At 44.8% G+C, this 22,785-nt stretch overlaps 1 long non-coding RNA gene across 1 annotated transcript; it reads right to left on the reverse strand.

Annotated features, from left to right (window-relative positions):
* Positions 1 to 549: 549 nt before the first annotated feature.
* On the reverse strand, positions 550 to 4,001 carry LOC307216365. Its single transcript, XR_013839067.1, has 2 exons — positions 3,903 to 4,001; positions 550 to 1,017 (listed from the first exon to the last, which is right to left on the reverse strand). It is a non-coding gene; the product is annotated as an uncharacterized lncRNA (long non-coding RNA).
* Between the last annotated feature and the right edge of the window lie 18,784 nt (positions 4,002 to 22,785).

The raw sequence follows: 22,785 nt of genomic DNA on the forward strand, positions 1-22,785 counted from the left end.
ATTGTGCCCATTTGCCTCACCCCCAGCCACACGGAAAGTGCCTATATAGAGCTATGTGCAGTGTAGCACTGAACTAGCACATGGAGGTTGCCATCGAGGAGGCACAATTCACAATTCCCACTCTTCCATACAGCGAGTCCTTTGCTTGACTGAACAGGGCTGTGCCCTTCATTCATTCATTCATTCATTCATTCATTCACTCACTCACGGACTGGTTCATTCAGATTATATCTCACTGTGCCCAAGGAGAAACTTTCCAGATGACATTCTTCCATTGGTAGAAATGGAAGCTTCTCTCCCAGGGTAAACAGAAGCTGATGGGTGGTTGTGAGATTGAGACTGAGTGGGCAAAAGTTAATCTCTGATTTCCATGTGGTGTGGATCCTAGCTTTTAAAGAAACACAAGGAAGGTCCAGAACACAGTTTGAAAACCAAGTGCAATGGTGCTGTATTATTTTGCAGTAAATAAATATGTATATTAGAAAGGCTCAGAAGATTTTCAGTTGCTGATCACAAAACACGTGATCTTTGTCGGAGATATTGCAAAACTTGTTTAGAAGAACAACTTTTGTTAGAGATCTGCAAGCTCAGTCTCCAGTGTGTTCGTTCCAGGAACATCTCCAAGAGAAAACCACAAGACAGAACAATAGCAAGACGAGACACAGAACCTTAGTTAAGCACAAAGGACATGAAACAGTGCTACCTATTGGTTGGAGCAGTTGTTGGATAATTATTACAATACATTCCAGGCTTCACTCATAAATAGATGCTTCTGAGCTGCAGTCCTAAGCATTCTCTCTTAACAATTAAGCTCCCCTACGATCAAAGGGATTAATTTCCATGTAGCTGAGTTTTTAAGATTTGGTCTTTTACAAATTGCCAAGCACTCAGCAGTTAAGCTTGCATTCCGTCTTCTCCAATCAGATCTTACAGCTGAAACAAGTGGTGCCTTCAACATTTATGAATTAAATTGGAGTATAATATTATTCATCCAGGAAGCACATGGTGGGAACTGCGCTGAAAGGAGGAAAGAAAAGTCAATGAAGCGACTAAGGTTCTAGCATGGTTTATGCTGGCCATGTGGCTGTTTAATTTGCTTCAGAAGTTCTGGCTAAAAGGGAACATGTGACATGTAATCATCCAACCACAAGTAACACAAGCAAGTTACATAACCCAACGTTCATAATGCCAAACAGGATGCTATCAGTGTAGGGATAGATGCTTGTAATTATGCTAACTCAGAGCCATGGTCACTAAATCTGTATCAAGCAGAGATTGTGCAAGCCTAGTGCTGTATTCAGAGGGACGCAGGTGGCGCTGTGGGTTAAAGCCTCAGCGCCTAGGGCTTGCCGATCGAAAGGTCGGCGGTTCGAATCCCTGTGGTGGGGTGCGCTCCCGCTGCTCGGTCCCAGCGCCTGCCAACCTAGCAGTTCGAAAGCACCTCCGTGTGCAAGTAGATAAATAGGGACCACTTACCAGCGGGAAGGTAAATGGCGTTTCCGTGTGCGGCTCTGGCTCGCCAGAGCAGCGATGTCACGCTGGCCACGTGACCCGGAAGTGTCTCCGGACAGCGCTGGCCCCTGGCCTCTTAAGTGAGATGGGCGCACAACCCCAGAGTCTGTCAAGACTGGCCCGTACGGGCAGGGGTACCTTTACCTTTACCTAGTGCTGTGTTCAGGCATGGTAAAGCCATTGCACTTTCTGCCCCCTGAAACGAAACATGGCCCTCAGATTCCCTCCCTTGCTTCCATTGGATTTGGAGAAATTTCAATAAAGCTGCAGGCCAAAGGCCCAGGTAATTCTGCATCCTGTTTTCCTAGCAGCCAGCCAGATGTCTATGGGAAGCCTGCAGGCTAGAACATGAATGCAATAGCCCTCTCCCACTCTTACTGCCCGACAACTGCTATTCAGAGGCACAGTGCCTCCAACATCGCGTAGAAATTACAATGCCATTTAGGAGAATGCAATTTGTTATCAATGGCTGTTAAGTCAGGATGGCTATATGGAACCTCAGCATTTGCTGTAAACCGCCCTGTGATCTTTGGATGAAGGGTGGTATACACATTTAATACATACATACATACATACATACATACATACATACATAGTTGTTTAGTCATCTAGTCGTGTCTGACTCTTCGTGACCCATGGACCAGAGCACGCCAGGCACTCCTGTCTTCCACTGCCTCTCGCTGTTTGGTCAAACTGATGTTGGTAGCTTCGAGAACACTGTCCAACCATCTCGTCCTCTGTCATCCCCTTCTCCTTGTGCCTGTTACGATATGGATGCAATGCAGCTGCAAATTGCTAGCTTGAAAACATCACATGATGGAATGTTGGGGCTGTTCTGTGGGAAACAGAGGGACAGTCAATTCACAGTGTGAAGCACCGGAATTAGCTCAGAGTGTAATATGAGCTCTTCCTCTTGTTCCTGTACAGGAAGTACAGGATGTGTTAGTCTCTCAACTGCTGGAGCTTGAAGAGAGCAGTCATGTTTTTTGTAATGCTGCAAAGACAGAAATAAAGGCATGTAAATACGTTTCTGTCTATCTCTTTCCCCTGCCGGGGGGGGGGTGGCAGGAAAGAGGGGGGGTGTTCTTCTCACGCTGAGAAGAATCGCCTATCGTGACCTAGCCTGGATCTTGCTGGGGAGGTCAACAGGAGATCAAGCCGGTTGCCTGGAGAGTTGCCAGTTACTACTGATATAGGCTTGAATTCCGACAGTGCCCTCAATCTTTCCCAACATCAGGGTCTTTTCCAGGGAGACTTCTCTTCTCATGAGGTTGCCAAAGTATTGGAGCCTCAGCTTCAGGATCTGTCCTTCCAGTGAGCACTCAGGGCTGATTTTCTTAAGAATGGATAGGTTTGATCTTCTTGCAGTCCATTGGACTCTCAAGACTCTCCTCCAGCACCATAATTCAAAAGCATCAATTCTTACATACATACATACGTACATACATACATACATACATACTTGATTGATTATTCCTATTTTTATGAGTTAGGAACTTTTCCTACATGTGAAGACCGACAACGGTGGACTGAGCTGATGAAACCAATAGGTGGTCCAACGGTCAAGAAGGCAGTTTCTGCTTGTGCTGTAGAGGCAAGTGACAGGCAGATGGGGCTCGTCAACCTGAAGGTAGCCCATGTAGAAGGAAAACTGACCCTAAAACTCTGCTGCCTGGCTGGATATCTTTAGGAGAAGAAAAGGCTAACAAGCAAAGCCTTCACAAATTTGGAGTGGAGTCCCTAAGACGGTTGGATGGTGCCTTGTATGCCCCCTTCTGGCAACTCCTGTAGCCAAGGTGGCACCAAACATATTGTACTCCTTTCCTTTGGACGATGAGGCTGAGAGGGCAGCCCAGGACACATTGTCCAGGCTTGCACCCCTGGGAGATCTCTTCAGTGCTGCGAATGCACTCCATTCTCTCTTGAGATGGACAGGTGCCAATAACAACTGTTGTTGTTGTTGTTGTTGTTGTTGTTGTTGTTGTTGTTGTTTATTCATTCCATCCTCCCAAAGAAGCCCAGGTGGCACATGCACAAGAGATAAAACAATTAAAAACAATTCCCATACAGATGTCAGCACAGTATGCCTCTGAATCAGGCCCTGATTTAGGTTTGACGAGGCCCTAAGCTACTGAAGGTAATGGGGCCTTTATATGTCCAGCTGTCCTTTGTCAACAGCAAATTGTCGCTGTTTTTTGTGTTGAATATATGCTGTATGGTAATTTTTGGACCTAATAGGTATCTAAAGCCATTTCATTTGTTTTTTATCTTGTATTTTGGAAATGTACATCCTGTTTTTTTCCTTTAATTTTTTTGCCCCACCCAATAGAGTGGGGCCCTAAGCTATAGCTTGTTTAGCTTATACGTAAATCTGGCACTGCTCTGAATACCTGTTACCGGGGAACAGCAGCAGGGTGGAACTGTCTCTTTTCATAACCCAACTGCAAGCTTCCTGGAGGCATCCAGTGAGCTATTGCGGCAATTGGAATGTTGGATTGCTTCAGCGTTCTGTGCAAGAATCATAACCAGAAGGCACCAGGTGGTCCAATAGCAGGGCCGGTTCCACTTTTCAGCTCCTGTTCATCAAATGACCTCCGGTGGACCCCTCCAAACCATAGCGGGTGTTATGTTGTGGGTGGACATATCAGACGACACATCAATTCTTCAGACATCTCTTGTTTATTCACAGGCCAGAACAGACCTGGACTGAAGGGTTCAGCCAACCTGCTTATATAGAGCTCAACTACAAAGCAACAGTAACAACGTTCTGTAACTATCCAATCACTGAACATCACTTTCAATTCCTTATTTGCATATGTGGACCTGAGTGAAAACTATCTACAGTATCCCCCTGCTGGCCCAGAGTGAGAACTTCAGTACATAACAGTGGGCCCCCTGATGGATGGACGTGCCGAGTTGCAGTGGTAGTAATGGTGGGCAGCAGCAACGTTTTCCAGCAACACCCCCAAAGTAAATCCTACCCTAGCGGGGAATCAAAATGGCATCTCTCAGACATAGCCTCCACCGCACTGGGGAGCCTATATTCTGAAAGTGCCTCAGGGTTATCTCATTTGGAGGCATCATAGCAAATTAAATGATAGCTCTCAGACTGCAGCTTGACTATAAAATGTATAAAGGTGATTCTGGGGCAGGTATTGACAGCAAGGTGGTGATGTAACCATGGTGGCTGCCTAAGGATGCCATATTCTGATGCCACCAGAAGCCAGCCAATGTCTCACCAGTGGAGACATTTCCTGCTATAGAGGCCCTTTCATAATGCTGTTTAACCTGAATTTCACTCAGAATGGCTGTGTGAGTCAGTTGCTCTTTATGTCCCAAAAGCTGGGCGCTCTTCCTCTCCTCCTCCTCCTCCTCCTCCTCCTCCTTCTTCTTCTTCTTCTTCTTCTTCTTCTTCTTCTTCTTCTTCTTCTTCTTCTTCTTCCTGGCAGGTATGCAGATAATTCTTTCGAGCTTTGTTTGAATGGGAAGGGGTGGGTGGATTCCCCCCCCTCATTAATTAGGTGAGGTCTCTCTGAACCCAGAGAAGAAATATGGGCAGAGAGTGGAAATGTTCCACCAGCCTTGTTTTGTGGGAGGTAATGAAAGGAAGGAATTTAACGTCATAAATGGGGAACATCTGGTGTGCGTTCGCAGAAAGGCCACGTGCAGATTTGTAGCAGAGATTTCGTAAGTATTCCAAATATTTGGAAAGGGTATGTTCCACCAAGTTAACAACTTGGTTACATACTTATCACCACATGTACAGGAAAGCAAAAGAGTGAATAACACACTTTCTGCAGGAAGCCACGCATGGAAGAGCAGCTGTACAGCAATCTTTCTTGGAAGAACAGCCATATAGCTTAGCAGTAAAGTGCATGATGGGGATGCGAGTGGCACTGTGGTCTAAACCACTGAGCCTAGGGCTTGCCGATCAGAAGGTCGGCGGTTCGAATCCGCACGACGGGGTGAGCTCCCGTTGCTCAGTCCCTGCTCCTGCCAACCTAGCAGTTCGAAAGCATGTCAAAGTGCAAGTAGATAAATAGGTACCACTCTGGCGGGAAGGTAAACGGCGTTTCCGTGCGCTGCTCTGGTTTGCCAGAAGTGGCTTAGTCATGCTGGCCACATGACCCAGAAGCTGTACGCCGGCTCCCTCGGCCAATAAAGCGAGATGAGCGCCGCAACCCCAGAGTCAGCCACAAATGGACCTAATGGTCAGGGGTCCCTTTACCTTTACCTAAAGTGCATGATTCATGAGATGCAAGATTTGGCCCCCCAAATCCTGATCTCAGAAGGTTAGGCTAGATGAAGGAAGGGCCGTCACGCAAATGTGTGTGTGCAACGGTAGAGGCCTTGCTGGAAAGCTTAAAGCCTGCTGCCGCTACACAGGAGTCGGATTGAAGAAAAGGAAATACGAATTGGCCCCGCCCTGTAGCTTGACCAATCGTGGTTAGGGGTGGCTAGGAGCTAGTTGGAGTCATAGATCTAAAATGTGTAGACTCGCACATGCTGGCTAGCTTCTGTTTTGACTTGAAATGTTCATTTTGGGCTTCTCAGAAATACCTAAAGGCAAGAACCAGGCGGGGGGAGCGCCGGCACGCAATGGCGCCCACCTGAGAGGTGCTGGAACTGCACTCCGACATTCTCAAAAATATCATGGCTGACTAAAATTATTCCCAAGAAGAAGAGTGGATGGAAAATAACTCCTATTATGTTCCATTACTTTCCTAGCAAAGATGCCTCTTTTTCTCTGGGAAAGGCTATGGGATAATTAGCCAGTTCATAAAGCAAATTCATATTCATAATAGATTAAAAGAAAGAAATGAAAAGAAGCGAGCCCGTAGTAACAAATGGCAGGCAGCGTAAAACAAAGAAAAGAAATCTATGCACTAGCAAGAGATAGTTATTAAATGCCTGTTGAAAACCCCAGGTTTTGATTTCGCAGAGCTGCCTTCAGATGTATCTCTCAAGTAAATTAAGATGACAAATGACAATTATCTGAAAGGCAAGTGTCATGAAGAGGCTAGGAACACATTATCTTGCTCTCACTCTCGCTCTCCCCCCCTCACTGCTTTTAGAAGCTCTTTAGGGCTGGCGGTTTTTTTTCAACCAAAAATGAAAAGTTCCACCATTTATCACCAGCCTCATTCTTCGCAGAACTCTGGGAGCGAGCTGGCACAATATAATCCGAGGCTTTCCACATGCATGTTGCTGAGCAGAGAAGGGAGATCCGTCACAAGCATTTGCTTTTACAGAATCATCCTTCATGTTCCCGGGGAGAGCAGGAGAGGGAGGGACGGGGGAGAAAACCCGCCACATTGGTTATTTATTTAAAAATTAAAGCAGGGGGCTGCGAAACAAACAAAAAACAAAAAGGTTTCCTCATTCTAACAGATGTGGCTAATGTTCTGTTTTCCTGGTAATTCATACTAATAACGATTGTCATAATGTTTTCATATATTTCAAAGGCTTTAACAGCTTTATGGAGGGAAATTGCTGTTGCTTACTCTAGGGACTGAGCCAGAGCTTACTAGACAGTTAGATCAAGCGCAGTGAAAGGGGGGGAAATAATAAAGGAACGAGAGCGTCCCAAGTCAGGTTGGCAAGGCAAAAGCCTGCAAGGGGGGTGTCAAAGGCGCGGAAACAGGCCGGGAGCTCAGAATACCTTCCTTGCAAATGTGCCAAAACAATTCTGTTTGGGAAACGGATTGGTTGGCCTGCTAGGGTTGCCTGCTACATGATATGGTGTGCTTGCCACTTAATTTGTAGAGGGACCCAGCAAGGTGTGGCAAAAGAGCCTTCTAGATCAGATGAATGACTCATCTACAGTTGTACCTCGGGTTAAGAACTTAATTCGTTCCGGAGGTCCTTACTTAACCTGAAACTGTTCTTAACCTGAAGCACCACTTTAGCTAATGGGGCCTCCTGCTGCCGCCATGCCACCGGAGCACGATTTCTGTTCTCATCCTGAAGCAAAGTTCTTAACCTGAAACAATATTTCTGGGTTAGCGGAGTCTGTAACCTGAAGCGTATGTAACCTGAAGCGTATGTAACCCGAGGTACCACTGTATTCCAACACTGGCCAATCAGATGCCCCAAAGCAGAACCCAAGCACAGGGACATTCCCTTCAGGTGACCCTCCAGATGGTGGCTCCCATCAGCCCCAGTCAGCATGGCGTACAGGCAGGGAAGATGGGATTTGTAGTCTAGCAACGTCAGAAAAGCCACAGGTTCCCCACCTTTGCTATGAAGGCTCTGGGATTTGCCTGGACTATGATAGGCACTAGCTTGTTCTAGCTCTTTGTTTTGTCCCCTCTAGCTTGACCTGTGCCTCTTGCCTGATGGCTGCTTGTGGTTTAGCCCTGACAGGCCTTTACCAGCACCCCAAGGCCCACTGCCATTCTCACTTTGCCTGAAGCATCCAAGAGTGCCAGGAGGGGCACGAGAGAACTGTTTCAGTACCTGCTTCTGAATAAATGTATGGGAGACAAAAGATGAGCCATAGCTTTGTCTGAACAAACTATTCAATGCTACATCAACACTATCCGAACTCTTAAAATGGGGCAGCAAAGGATAAACATCTAAGGTGCATTAATTCTTATTAGAGAGGAAAGATGGTGAAATTAACACTTAGATAATGTGGGAAAGGGTCTTGGATAAGTTATTCACTGATGAAGAAAGTAGTGTATTTATAAAATAGGTTATAACACTTCAGCCTCTGTGAGATAATTTCTTTTTCTTCAAAATTTTTTTATTCATTTTATAACACAAATAAACAATACAAACAGAAATACAAACAATACAAACAAGTTCTTGTCTTATCCTTATTTTTTCTAAACATTGTTAGGTGAGCTTCCCCAAGCCCCCCTATCTGATTTTCATTTTACCTCATCTTTAGCAGTTTCGTATATCATAATTTTTAACCATTTTTTATCACACTTACTTTTACCATAAAAATCTTCACATTTTATCACTTACAAATAATACTATTTTAAAATACACTATCTTCTACTTCTAACCCTACAGCCTATATCCACTTCCAAAGCTATTCTAAAATTTAAATATTAACATATTTTTTTCAAATATTCTTTAAACTTCTTCCAGTCTTCTTCCACCGTCTCTTTTCTCTGGTCTCGGAGTCTCCCATCAGTTTGGCAAGTTCCATATAGTCCAGAGATAATTTCTTTGTAATAGTTGCACCAGTGATATTATAGACCACAGAAAAGGTCAACCCAGCAGAACAACTGCTATTATTTCAGACCCATTGAAATCACCCAAAAAGACCTCTCTACGTGTTACATTTTTAGATGTACAATTGTAAAAGTGTCCACCTGTAAAACGAACACCCATAAGACCTGAAAGGACCTTTCTGCACTCGTGGAGTTTATTTACTTCTCCATGCAATTTAGAGCCTTGGTTGTACAGAGCACGTGACTATGTGAAGAGCCTGCATGTTTGCAGCTCTTTGTGGGTAGAGACCCAATCGTCTGCTGAAAGTAGTGAGGTGAAGAGAAAGGGTCAGCAGGTTCAGCCCCTCACATGTTCAGCATACACCTGGAAGAGAAAGTCTGAAAACTCCTTTTCCTTCAGGAACAAGCGACTCCATCTCAGGGTGAGCTGCTATATGGTATCAGGTAGAACTGCACTGGCTGGTCCCCTGTGCCACTGCATCCCTCCTGATTTGGTAGCCATGCTGACTGTTAAATTGTGGGTGAACTTATCAGACGACACAACGATTCTTCAAACAGCTCTTATTTATTCACAGGCCAGAACAGAACTGAACTGAAGGGTTCAGCCAGCCTGCTTATATAGAGCTCCACTGCAATGCAACTGTCACACTTTCTGTAACTATCCAATCACTGAATGTCACTTTCAATCCCTTATTTGCATATGTGGACCTGAGTGAAAACTATCTACAGTACCCCCCTGCTGGCCCAGGGTGAGGACTTCAGTACGTAACACTGACAGTCCATCACCTTTGAGAGTGGGCCATCAGTTCTGTCCTTGAGCAGGTTGCCATGAATGTCATTCCAAAAGTTCCATGTTTTCTATTGCTGGGAGCCAGCTGCTTGAACTCATCCTCAGTTTCACGTTCTGCAAATCACGCAAGGGAACAATACAGTATTTCCGTGGTTAAGAAATCAAGATGCTCAGTAATCTGACATTCAAACCAGTGGGGCTTCCACATCACCATTTTGTAGGCGGTGTGGCCTTGACATTTTTAAAATACAATATAAATAATAAACACTGCAGTTGCTGGTATTATTGTTCAGTACACTCCTGCCGAGGTCAAGCCCTCTTAAGCCCCATTGATTACAATGAAGTGTTCAAGCACACACTTATTTTTATCTCCCAATGGAAAACAAGAAAGCATAACAGTGCAAATCTATGCATATCTACTCAGAAGAAAGTCCCATTCCGTTCAATGTAACTACTCTCAGCGCATTTAGCATTGCAGCCTAAAAGTGCACATTTTGGATGGGTAAGGTCTGAAAACAGATTAAATTATTCTGGGAGAAAACAGCTGAAAATGTACTAGAATCTTTACTGAGCCCAGAGGAGGTTTTGTTTGGACTTCATATGGATCTCATGCATTTGAGCATCAAGATTTGGTTTGGAACTCTGTAACAGCTGCTAAATTATCGTTAGCTAGGAAGTGGGAAAGTAAACAGATTCCGGGACAAATGGATTGGCTCGTGAAAGGAGGGGGCTTAATGCATATGAATAAGCCGACATATTGTATACATGCTGGAGATGGTAAAAATGTCAACAAGTCTTTAAACAAAATTTGGAGAACCTTCTCCACTTTCTTGCATAGTTTAAAGGGAGACTGTACAATGCCATGGCATGCACTTTTTACTTGATTAAATAATAATCAAAAACCACTAGGGAATAAACGAGACGTTCAGCCCTTTTTAATTCCTATTGATTTCCATGGCAGAGCTTAGCATACACTTAAACCTCACCTATTAAAATCAATCGGAGTCCGAAATGCTTAACTTCACTTAATGGCTGGATGATGCCACTAAGAAAGAAAGAAAAAGATAAGAAGTCACTGATTGCTAAGGGAGGAGAGCTAGTAACAATATACACATTAAAATTCTGTTCAACACACTTTGGCTTACTTACAGCAGGGTACATGCCAAAGGTTTTGTGGAAAGGGTGCCACATGGCAACCTTAGCAAAGCATGAGCTCAGTAGCAGTGTATCTGCTTTGCATGCAGACAGCTCCCAAGTTCAATTCTAGGCATTACAACATGGGTTGGGGGAAAGTGTTGGAATCTGCGCTCGACCAAGCTGATAAAGCTCATCTTCCGGAATCGCCCTCCCGACGAATAATTAACGACTTGAGCACTTGATGAGGCTCCAAGGCACGTTCCATTCAGCAGAGAATCCAAAACAGCGACTTCCGGGTTGGCGCCATCGCCGAATGGCGGACTCCCTCCGAGCTCCGGAGGGAGTCGGCTCGGCAGGGGCTGGGTTCTACCGCGCCGGCGACGCGGTGACCCTCAAAAACCATGGGCGCTGAAACCCATGGGCATGGTGACTCGGCTGGCACCTTTTGCGCCCCCCCCGACCACACGAAGGAGCCTTTTTAAAGGCTGCGGAGCGGGTGACGGGGGGGGGGGGTTGGTGCTGTGAGTCCTCCGCTTCCCCTGCCGAGCGAAGCCACATGCCATTTGGCGGAGAGCGCTGACTTCTTCAATTGAAAATTCGGAATAAAAGAACAACCCGTGAGTAATTGGAAACTGGACTTAAAAAAGGAAAAAACTTTAAATTTTAAATTAGGAGTGAGCGGGGGAGGAGCAAAAAGGAAGTCACCCTCCCCCCTGTTGTAGAGGATTTAAAGCAAAGGATTTAGCAACTAAGATCGAGCTACCTAAGTTTGATAAAGTTATTAATTTCACGATGGAAAGCTATAAGATTGGGCTGGAGGAGAAAAGTAGATGTGAGCTAAAATGCAACCCCCCCCGGGACCGGGAGCGATCCGCGAGAGCGCCGGGAGAGGAGAAACAGAGGCTTTGACAGCTGTCAAAGGAGCTGTCAAAGCTAAAGAGTAAAAAGAGAACTTTGCTAGGAGGACTTTGCCGGTTACATCTGTTATGAATGAGATACAAATTGTTTAAAATAAGGAATTACAAGTTATTTTGACTGTTGGAGGGATCTGGAAGGAAACTGAGTAACTATAATCCCCCTAGAGGGGCTGTGGGACATTACAAGTATTGTTGCCATGGAATTTGAACTGGATTTTTTATCTCCTGGGAAACCGCAGAAATGGAATACTATTTTGTCTACAGAGGTCTCTATACTAAAGGAGACAATAGACTTATCTATTGAACAATGGAAGGGACTTGACGTAAAGTTTTGTTCCTGAATAACAAAGCCTCTGTAGGAGATTTTAGAAGCTTTTGGAATTGGAACATTTTTGCAGGAGAGCAGGAAATGAAACTAGAGAAAAATGAGGAGAGAGAACAACAAGAACAACATGAACAATAAGAATTGGACAAAAAAAAAATGGACTTTTTCGAGATAGAATTTCTTCCAAGATTGGACGCTTGAAACTAAAGATGATTAAAAAGATGGCAAATATTATTTTAAAAAGACGGCAAAGTGGATCTCTGAAGGATTTCGGCCTAGAAGTGGGATCTCCAGGATGACAAAAGGCATTGATGGACATTGGGGAACGCAACCGGGAAAGGGGGGAGGGAAATTTGGAATCCAAAGGGTGTTAAATTATACTTTATTCTTTTTTCTATCTTTTTAAAATTTTAATCTGTTCTGCATACTAAAGTGGGGAACTCGTGGAAGGGAGCGAGGTCGATTTTAGGGGAGGGAGAAATATTCTTAATATTGGGTTAATTGTAATAAGTTTAAAACTTGGGGTAAGAACTTGTTGAATTTATTTGAAAGAATTGGAATACAAAAGGGGGTGGGGTGGGGAAGTTCTGGAAAAATGTTAATGAAAATAAGATTATAGAATGGATGCTCATTTTTCTTTTTCTGTCATATTTGAAAATGCTTAATAAATATTATTAAAAAAAAAAAAAGAGAGAATCCAAAACAGCACAGGGAAGTGATGAGATGTATGGCTACATTGCTATGCTTTATTTCTTACTACGCAGACAGCAAAGAAATATACATCCTCTCTCTATGAAAGCAGAGAGCAATTTAACAACAAAGGAACAAAGGAAACAGGAAACCACTAACATCACATCCCGTCTTCCGTCTCCCGTCTTCCGTGAGACTTCCAACAGCCTGGAAGGTCTCTGGAATGTAAACAAAGTCCTGTGACTCCAAGCAGTTGCTCAGTGGCAAACAGAAACTAACAGAAAGGACCTCTGTCTGAAACCTAGGCTGGATCTACACTGATCTGTGAAAACGCTATTAAAAAAGCGACGGATCGCTGCTCTACAGTGCCCTCTGATGTCACATTTTTATATTGCGTTTTTAATATTATAACTGATTAATCCCTAGAGAGCTGTTGCCATTGTAGACAATACAGACTTAGATAGACTTGGTATAAGGCAGTGTTCTTAGAAGAGATAACACAAAAATTGGCTGGTGTTGACAGCCTGTATGCAGCTTGTCACTCGTCAAGGCCAACAAAGTCCAACAGACATACATGTTGGGCCACCGAGGGGTGTATAAATCTACTGGTTTTGTTGCCTATCCAGTCTGTGGGAAGACACAATACTAGAAGAGTTTGGATTTGATATCCCGCTTTATCACTACCCGAAGGAGTCTCAAAGCGGCTAACGTTCTCCTTTCCCTTCCTTCCCCACAACAAACACTCTGTGAGGTGAGTGGGGCTGACAGATTTCAAAGAAGTGTGACTGGCCGAAGGTCACCCAGCAGCTGCATGTGGAGGAGCAGAGACGCGAACCCGGTTCCCCAGATTACGAGTCTATCGCTCTAAACCACTACACCACACTGGCTCTCAGTACTATGGTTTTTAGCCCACAGAAAGTGGCTTGCCTTGGGTATCTGTTCAACAAAGATACTGTTTCATGCCCCCTTTTGGCTAGGCCCACTATAAGGCAAAAGATGCAAGCCCAACTCTTTTGTGATGGCCTAGGAATCTGGGACTGGTGCTGTGCTTCTCAGCTGTCCAAAGCAAAATTCAAATACCCATTTGCAAAGTGTGTATTTAATTTTTAAAGGCACTTGCACGCTGTAAGTAAACCCTTACATATGCCCCACTTCCGCATACCATTGAGACCCTCTAAGAGCTGTGTTGGGTGGCGCTGTGGTCTAAACCATTGAGCCTCTTGGGCTTGCTGATCAGAAGGTCAGTGGTTCGAATCCCTGTGACGGGGTGAGCTCCCATTGCTTGATCCCAGCTCCTGCCCACCTGGCAGTTAAAAAGCACATCAAAAGTGCAAGTAGATAAATAGGCACCGCTCCGGCGGGAAGGTAAATGGCGTGTCCGTGTGCTGCTCTGGTTCGCCAGAAGCGGCTTAGTCATGCTGGACACATGACCCAGAAGCTGTCTGCGTACAAACGCCGGCTCCCTTAGCCTATAGAGCGAGATGAGCGTGCAACCCCAGAGTCATCCCCGACTGGACCTAATGGTCCGGGGTACCTTTACCTTTACCTAAGAGCTGTGCTCTTAGGTTTGGTTTCCTTTGAAGGGGAGAATGCAAAAGACTTAATGGCAATTTTGTAATACAGTGGTACCTTGGGTTACATACGCTTCAGGTTACAGACTTCGCTAACCCAGAAATAGTACCTCAGGTTAAGAACTTTGCTTCAGGATAAGAACAAAAATCGTGCTCTGGCGGTGCGGCAGCAGCAGGAAGCCCCATTAGCTAAAGTGGTGCTTCAGGTTAAGAACAGTTTCAGGTTAATTCCGGAACGAATTAGGGACTTAACCCAAGGTACCACTGTACTGGCTTTATCTACAAGCAGAGCATAAGAGGAGGCAAGCAGCATGCATTCTCTTCAGAGCATTAACCCCCAAATGTAGATTTAAAAAAAGTTTTAGGAAGTAGTTATTATTATTATTATTTGAAAAAAGATGGCTGGGGTCAGCAAATGTGGACCCTCTAGGTTCATGAGCCCTGGCAGTTGTCCCAGCAAGATGGGTGCGGATGCCAAGCCTGATAGAGGATATGCTTTGCATTCAGAAGGTCCCAGATTCAACCCCTGGCATCTCTAGGTCCAGTGACATGTTAAATGGCACCGAAGACCACCATTTGCTATCTAAAAATACTCACAATTTTCTAGCTTTAAAATGCTTTAAAAATGGTTTTATATATCAGAGTCTTTGAGCTGCTGCTTCAGCCAAAGAAACATTTTATGCTGAGGTCAGATCGCAAAAAAGTATGAAGAGCATATTGATTTGGAGTTATATCTGGTGATTGGGAACACTCATGGTCATTTCAGAGTGTAACAGATCATGGTGTGTCATAGCATTCCATGGGTACCCAAAGACAGTTCTTAAAGAATGGTTGTCAGTGATGGAGCTGCTCGCTGGCTTTATGCGGAGTCAAAATGATGAGGCAAATAGGTGTGATTCGGATGAGATTTCTACAAGCCCTGGACTCCCTAAAGTCCCAAGTCAGCCTGTGGAATCGTGAGCCCCACAAAGCTGCATTCTGCCATCTGGCAAGTTGTTCGTCCATCTTTTCTCTCTGCAGTTGAACAAGTCTTAAGATCTTGTCACCATATTTGGCATGATGGCTCATGAGATTGAGAAGCAGTTTTTTGGCCTATGTTTGGAGATGACTGAATGACATTTTGAATCAAGTGGCAAATTGCATTAAAATCGAACCTATTTGGCATCAAATAGGAGCAGGTTTGCATCAGATAGTATTTTGAATCAAGACCGTGGACGAAGCCTTTCTAAACTGCACTGATGGGGGCATTGCTTAAGATGTTGTAACCAAATTTTACATGATTGTTCCTGAGATGAAGAAGTAGGTTTAGGTTTAGGTTTAGGTTTTGATACAGGTGGATGCCATTTTGATTCAAGATGATGGACACCTGCTAAGATACTGTAAGTGTCAGGCCCCCACTGGAGGCTGTGTCAATGGACAGTAAGCCAGAGGCAGAGGATCTGGGGCCATCAGGGGGGCACAACAGCCTAACTGACACAGAAGGCCATTGCACAGCACTAGAGGTGATGTTAGAGCCACTACCAAGTCCAGGGGACTGCTGGTGCTTGAAGGTGGAGTCTTGGCCAGATGCCAGATTACCCACCCGAAGTTGAAGGACTTAGGACTGCTGGATTTGCTTTCATCTGAAGTGTGCACGCGGGTGGCGCTGTGGTCTAAACCACTAAGCCTCTTGGGCTTGCTGATCAGAAGGTCGGCAGTTCGAATCCGTGCGACGGAGTGAGCTCCTCTTGCTCTGTCCCAGCTCCTGCCAATCTAGCAGTTCGAAAGCACACCAGTGCAAGTAGATAAATAGGTACCGCTGCAGCGGGAAGGTAAATGGCATTTCCGTGTGCTCCGATTTCTGTCATGGTGTTCCGTTGCACCAGAAGTGGTTTAGTCATGCTGGCCACATGACCAGGAAAGCTGTCTGTGCACAAATGCTGGCTCCCTTGGCCTGAAAGTGAGATGAGCACTACAACCCCATAGTCGCCTTTGACTGGACTTAACCATCCAGGGGTCCTTTACCTTACCTTTTCATCTGTTGTAGGGCAGGCTCCTGACAATGAGAAGCAGGCTTTTGTCTCTGTTTGGATGCACTTGCGATTTTTAATCAAGATGGCAGACTGAACCTTTCAAAACTGACTTAGTGAAAACTGGATGCTCCACACTTGTATCCATTTGTGTCAAAAAGTTTTCATCACCATCGAAGTAAATGGGAAGCCTTTGTGAGCCAAGGCTTTGTGTGTGCATTAAAGCTTTGGTGCCCAGTACAAATTGGTGAGTTATGGCAACCCCTGCTGTGAACAGTCATATAATACAACCCTTAAACCATCTTATTAGTTGTTCTGTCTTCCCAGTAAAACTTGGGAACAGTTGCTCTATGACTCTGGATTACTACCAGACATTTTTTTTCTTTGTCCTTTTGACACCACAATTTCCAGAATCATTTGGGGTCGATCCATGGCTGTTGTTGTTGTTTAGTCGTTTAGTCGTGTCCGACTCTTCGTGACCCCATGGACCAGAGAACGCCAGGCACTCCTGTCCTCCACTGCCCCCCGCAGCTTGGTCAGACTCATGCTGGTAACCTTGAAAACACTATCCAACCATCTCGTCCTCTGTCGCCCCCTTCTCCTTGTGCCCTCCATCTTTCCCAACATCAGGGTCTTCTCCAGGGAGTCTTCTCTTCTCATGAGGTGGCCAAAGTACTGGAGCCTCAGCTTCACAATCTGTCCTTCCAGTGAGCACTCAGGGCTGATTTCCTTCAGAATGGAGAGGTTTGATCTTCTTGCAGTCCATGGGACTCTCAAGAGTCTCCTCCAGCACCATAATTCAAAAGCATCAATTCTTCGGCGATCAGCCTTCTTTATGGTCCAGCTCTCACTTCCATACATCACTACTGGGAAAACCATAGCTTTAACTATACGGACCTTTGTTGGCAAGGTGATGTCTCTACTTCTCAAGATGCTGTCTAGGCCTGTCATTGCCCTTCTCCCAAGAAGCAGGCGTCTTTTAATTTCGTGGCTGCTGTCACCATCTGCAGTGATCATGGAGCCCAAGAAAGTAAAATCTCTCACTGCCTCCATTTCTTCCCCTTCTATTTGCCAGGAGGTGATGGGACCAGTAGCCATGATCTTCGTTTTTTTGATGTTGAGCTTCAGACCATATTTTGCACTCTCCTCTTTCACCCTCAATAAAAGGTTCTTTAATTCCTCCTCACTTTCTGCCATCAAGGTTGTGTCATCTGCATATCTGAGGTTGTTGATATTTCTTCCGGCAATCTTAATTCCGGCTAGGGATTCATCCAGCCCAGCCTTTCGCATGATGAATTCTGCATATAAGTTAAATAAGCAGGGAGACAAAATGCAGCCTTGTCGTACTCCTTTCCCAATTTTGAACCAGTCAGTTGTTCCATATCCAGTTCTAACTGTAGCTTCTTGTCCCACATAGAGATTTCTCAGGAGACAGATGAGGTGATCAGGCACTCCCATTTCTTTAAGAACTTGCCATAGTTTGCCATGGTCGACACAGTCAAAGGCTTTTGCATAGTCAATGAAGCAGAAGTAAATGTCTTTCTGGAACTCTCTAGCTTTCTCCATAATCCAGCGCATGTTTGCAATTTGGTCTCTGGTTCCTCTGCCTCTTCTAAATCCAGCTTGCACTTCTGGGAGTTCTCGGTCCACATACTACTTGAGCCTTCCTTGTAGAATTTTAAGCATAACCTTGCTAGTGTGAGAAATTAGTGCAATTGTGCGATAGTTGGAGCATTCTTTGGCACTGCCCTTCTTTGGGATTGGGATGTAGACTGATCTTCTCCAATCTTCTGGCCACTGCTGAGTTTTCCAAACTTGCTGGCATATTGAGTGTAGCACCTTAACAGCATCATCTTTTAAAATTTTAAATAGTTCAGCTGGAATACCATCACTTCCACTGGCCTTGTTATTTGCAGTGCTTTCTAAGGCCCATTTGACTTCACTCTCCAGGATGTCTGGCTCAAGGTCAGCAACCACACTACCTGGGGTATATGAGACATCCGTTTCTTTCTGGTATAATTCCTCTGTGGTATAACTCCATGGCAGTTAAACGTTAAATTTGCAGCATGTCTGTTGACTGGGTGTTACCCCTATTAACAAAAGTTTGGTTCCTTGTCATTGATGAAATCAAAGGAGGAAAGAGCCTCCCCAATGCATAATGTCCTTATTTTTTTGCAAAGACAGTATATTCCAAAGTGTTATGGCCACACCAGCTGTAAATTATGACTCAAAGCCACAGGATTTATAGTGCCTCCCTAGAGAGAAAGAGACAATTACAACATTCAGCAATAAAACTTACATTTAGCATTTTAGAAAAACTTAGTCCCATGCCTAGATTCTTTAGTCTCATTTCTTCAAAATGTAAATTAAAGCATTTCTTCCTCCTCCCATCTCTCCCACATAGCATTCTAACCTCAGTCTAACCTAGCCCATGTGTTTACAGCTTTTAAGACAGTTACCAAAGACCAGCTCCTTCTGTCTGCTCCTGGCTGAGATTGGTCCTGGTGTAGCACCCTGCTTGTGGTTAACGCTTAGCTGGAATGAAATATTCAACGCAGCAATAGAGAAATTAAAATAATAATTTATTTGTCAGACAAATAAATGAGAGGCACAGTGGTATATGGTTACCAAGCTCTGGCCTGGCCTCCTGCCATTCTGGCCAGCGCTTATATTTCCTTAACCCAGCCCCCTTGCTCCTCCTGTGGCTGCCTCTGTCCAATCAGCCTGGTTGAAATTCCTATTGGCTGTTTGCTAGAACCAATCACAAAAGATACACCCATTTCCTTTTGCCTTTTATGGGAAACAAAAAGCTATATATTCTTCTGTCTATAAATGACAAATAAGTAGTCATATATCTTACATTTGTCTCAACAAGGAACCTTAATTACCAGCTCACCTCTTGCCCTCCTTGCCCTATTGCCCTCCAAAACAGATGGATTAATAGTTTTAAATTTTTATCTTAAACAGATGTCAAGGATCTTGAGTTCACATCATCATTGAAAGATCTCCTTCTTTTGGAGGTCTTTAAACAAAGGCCTGACAACCATATGTGTGCTCTAATGATGTTTCCTGCTTGGCAGGGGGGGCTGGGCTGATGGCCCCTGTGGTCTCTTCCAACTATATGAAATAAGAATCTAGCATAAGGATTTAACATTTCTTAGTTTCTAATTCCTTTGCATAATTACATTTAAGCCAATATATTTCATACATTATCATAGGTAGCTTTTTAGAAGAATAAACCTTCTCAAAGTAAAAAAGGAAGGAACATTTTACAGCCTCAAAATAAAATAGGAAGAAAACCTCTTCTTCTGTTTACACTCCCCTTCTCCAGCCAAGCCAGCTGCTTTTTTCCATTTGCTCTTGGCCTTTTAACCTTAGGAAAATATGGCTCAAGTTTAATGGGAGGCACATGGTTTTATTTTACTATTTACCAAGTCTTAATTATGTTTTTCTCAGCCTTTTTTATATTCTGTAATATGTAGGGTCAGTGTAACCTTGGCTCTCAGCCTGTAATTCCCTTTTTACGACTTTGAGAATTGTTTTCTGCTATAAATCAGGGGCCCCCCTTGTCCAGGAGGATAAACATCTTGCCAAAGTGCTTAGGCAGCTGGTCTTCTGCCTGGCATGAAACATTTGAAAATCTTTAAGCTAATTTTTAGAATGCAGGCCCTGATCAAAATATAAGCCTAAGTAAAATGCAGGCTATGATTAGATGCCTCACTGGCTTTGTCTCATTTCAGGAAAAGCAAACCCATGTTTATACTAATAGGTTCCTGCTAACCTCAGTGGGAGTTACTCTCAAGTAACTGTGTTCAAGATCGCAACTGTGCAGCCCAATCCAATGCGTGTTCACTCACAAGGAAGCATCACTGAGAGCAAAAGGACTTACACCCAAGCATTTGTGCAAAAGGTTACAGCCTTAATTGTTTTGGTTGCTTGGCACTTCAGCTATTTCTGGTTGATGGCTGTTCCCTTGCAGGAGGATTCCCATAATTACATGCATGTCACATTGTGTTTTGGGGGGTGGAGACAGGGGGACAAAATGAATGAAGCTGATTTCACCATCATGGTCTCTGGGTCCCACTCTGATCCTGGCATGCAATCATGACATGTAGCACTTTTCCTCCAAAGGGTTCAGTGGCAATGCCATACAGATCCATTCTCCAGCGGGTCTTGCCCACAGTTCTCAAGCAGCAGGACTAGGAAAGGCTTCTTCTACCTAAGAACACTGCTGATCGTGACAGATAATATTGGCCTTGATAGAGCCATGACCTTTCTCAGTACATGAGGAAGGAGAGAGAGAAAAGCAGGCCAGAAGCAGCTAAGTCTGTGCCTGCTGCAATTCAGCAACTTTATAAAACTAGCTAGAACCTTATTAGCTTCTTCTGTCACCTGATCCCTGCTGAAGTGGTAGCTGCAATGCCACCCTCTGACCACACTCACTGGTGGTGCTAAAGTGCAGTGGGAAGCAGGCCACAGATCTCTCCTTTGACAAACTTTCATATTGGCCAGTGATGGCCAAACTTGGCCCTCCAGCTGTTTTGGGACTACAACTCCCATCATCCCTAGCTAACAGGACCAGCGGTCAGCGATGATGGGAATTGTAGTCCCAAAACAGCTGGAGGGCCAAGTTTGGCGATCACTGACATTGGCCAAGCAAGCACAGAACGTGGGTTCCGCTGCTGCTGCGATCATTGACTGGAGACCATCACATCCTGTAAGATTCCTGAGTGTCATGAACATCTGCAAGTCCTCAGCATGGACTACACATGCATCCGAGTAAGGTGGTAGATTTGTGCAGTGGTAAAAACAGAACTCACCACTTAAGACTGCTGGTGTGTGTGGGGGTGTCACATTTCTGAAAGCTTCCTCTTTAAAAACAACAAATCGGGTCCTCCCTTAAAGAGGGCACGTATTGCGGTGAAACCTGGACAATCGACACACTGTGTTGTGGGTGGGTACAATTGGTCAGCCACAACACCCGATTGGTAGGTCCCTCGTAGCTGGGTGCAATTTGGCCAATGGGACACAGTCCAAACAGTTCAAGGGACCTATTTATGCCCATGCATGTGACCCAGATCTTCCTCTTTTGGTGCGTGCATTCGGAACACCCACCCACCTCTCCCTATTTTTAGGGCTTTGCGCTTGACCTTGCTATGCCGTCGTGTGTCGTCTGTCATTGGGACAGGGGCATGGCAGGAATTTTCCCCACTTGGCTGATTGGCTGTTGCCATTTGGGTTTCGCCTGCAGCGTAGCAAATCATCACAATTTGTAAGGTTGCGGATAGGCTCTGGTTCAGGTGATAGGGATGGGAGAACGCTCTCACCATCCCTATGTGAAGGGTATTCTGTTAAAGGAATCCAGGGACTCCACTTACCCAGGTGTTCACCCTTAGCTGACCTATGCTGGAACCTTGGGTCAGCGCTACCTGCATGGCAGGGAGCTAGTCGAGCCAGAGCCTATGCAACCAGTCACTTTCTGTAATCAATAAAGTTGTGGCCTAAATTCTGCCAAAAACCAAAACCAAAATTTGAGTCAAGTGTGAATTTATTTAGGGGCAACAACAATTATTTGAAAGCAGAAAGCTATTTCAGTGGGGAGAAAGGTTCGAGCCCAGCATTTGTACTTGCAGGGATTTCTTTCCTCCTTGTTAATATGGGGGAGCATTCAAAATGGTGATTCCCTTCCCTGCATTGTGAAGTGGTACAGCCCACTCAGCCACCTCAGAGCTCTTCTCCATCACCGCTGCTACTGTTTGTGTTGATCTTGCAGACACTACGTGACACTAGAGCTGCTCGATTAAAAATTTACAGATGGACACATATATGCTACTGAGACAGCATCGCTGTCTGAAATCTTGAAGGCATCCCAAAGACTCCGTGTTGTTTTCTTGTAGCTGGACTTCAGGGAATGCCTTGCTAAGTAGCAGAAAGGTTAGGAGGGCTGTGTGCTGAAGAACAGAAACCGACCTTCTGTGCAAAACTCACTCAGATCGCATCCTTAGCATGTAAAAGGGTTTGGCCCACAAGGGCAGTTGGGTTCACTGTTGGTTTCCAAAATATCCTGCTCTTCTTATGCTCTTAGAAATCATGCTAGGCTTTAAACCCTGGAATTATCTCTCAGTTAATAAATAAAGCCATGCCAACAGCCCTGCATGAGATTGATCTCCTACCGCACCTGTGCCGGGGTCACCAGTCCTGCTCATGCCACTCTATAGTTATTTCCCCATTGATATGGCGCATCATTATGAGCGTTTGCGCCGGCTGCCCATGAATCACCCGTACGCCAGCATGCCAAAGTTGGCAGCAGCACGGCGCTGTGGCTTTTTGAAGCCAAGAGAGCCCAATCTGTCACCAATGTTCACCTCGATTTGGGCAGGGGAGTTTGGTTTGTTTCCCAGCACAGCTTCCGCAAAGCCAGCATGTCAGCCCTTGATGCGCTGAAACAGCTGAACCGTATTTGACAAAACGTGAGCTGGCTCTGGGACCGCAAAGCCTCCTTGGCTCCCTCATTGGTAACCAAGCTGCTGCCCGTTATGTTGCTTGTCTCAAAATGCCACGGAAACAGGCTCTCATCGTTGAGCAAACCTTATTATCCCAGTAATTACACAATCAGGATATAATCAAAGTTAGACATTCCTGTTTTG

Source organism: Podarcis cretensis (genome assembly GCF_951804945.1).
Source record: "Podarcis cretensis genome assembly, chromosome: 5".
NCBI lineage: Eukaryota > Metazoa > Chordata > Lepidosauria > Squamata > Lacertidae > Podarcis > Podarcis cretensis.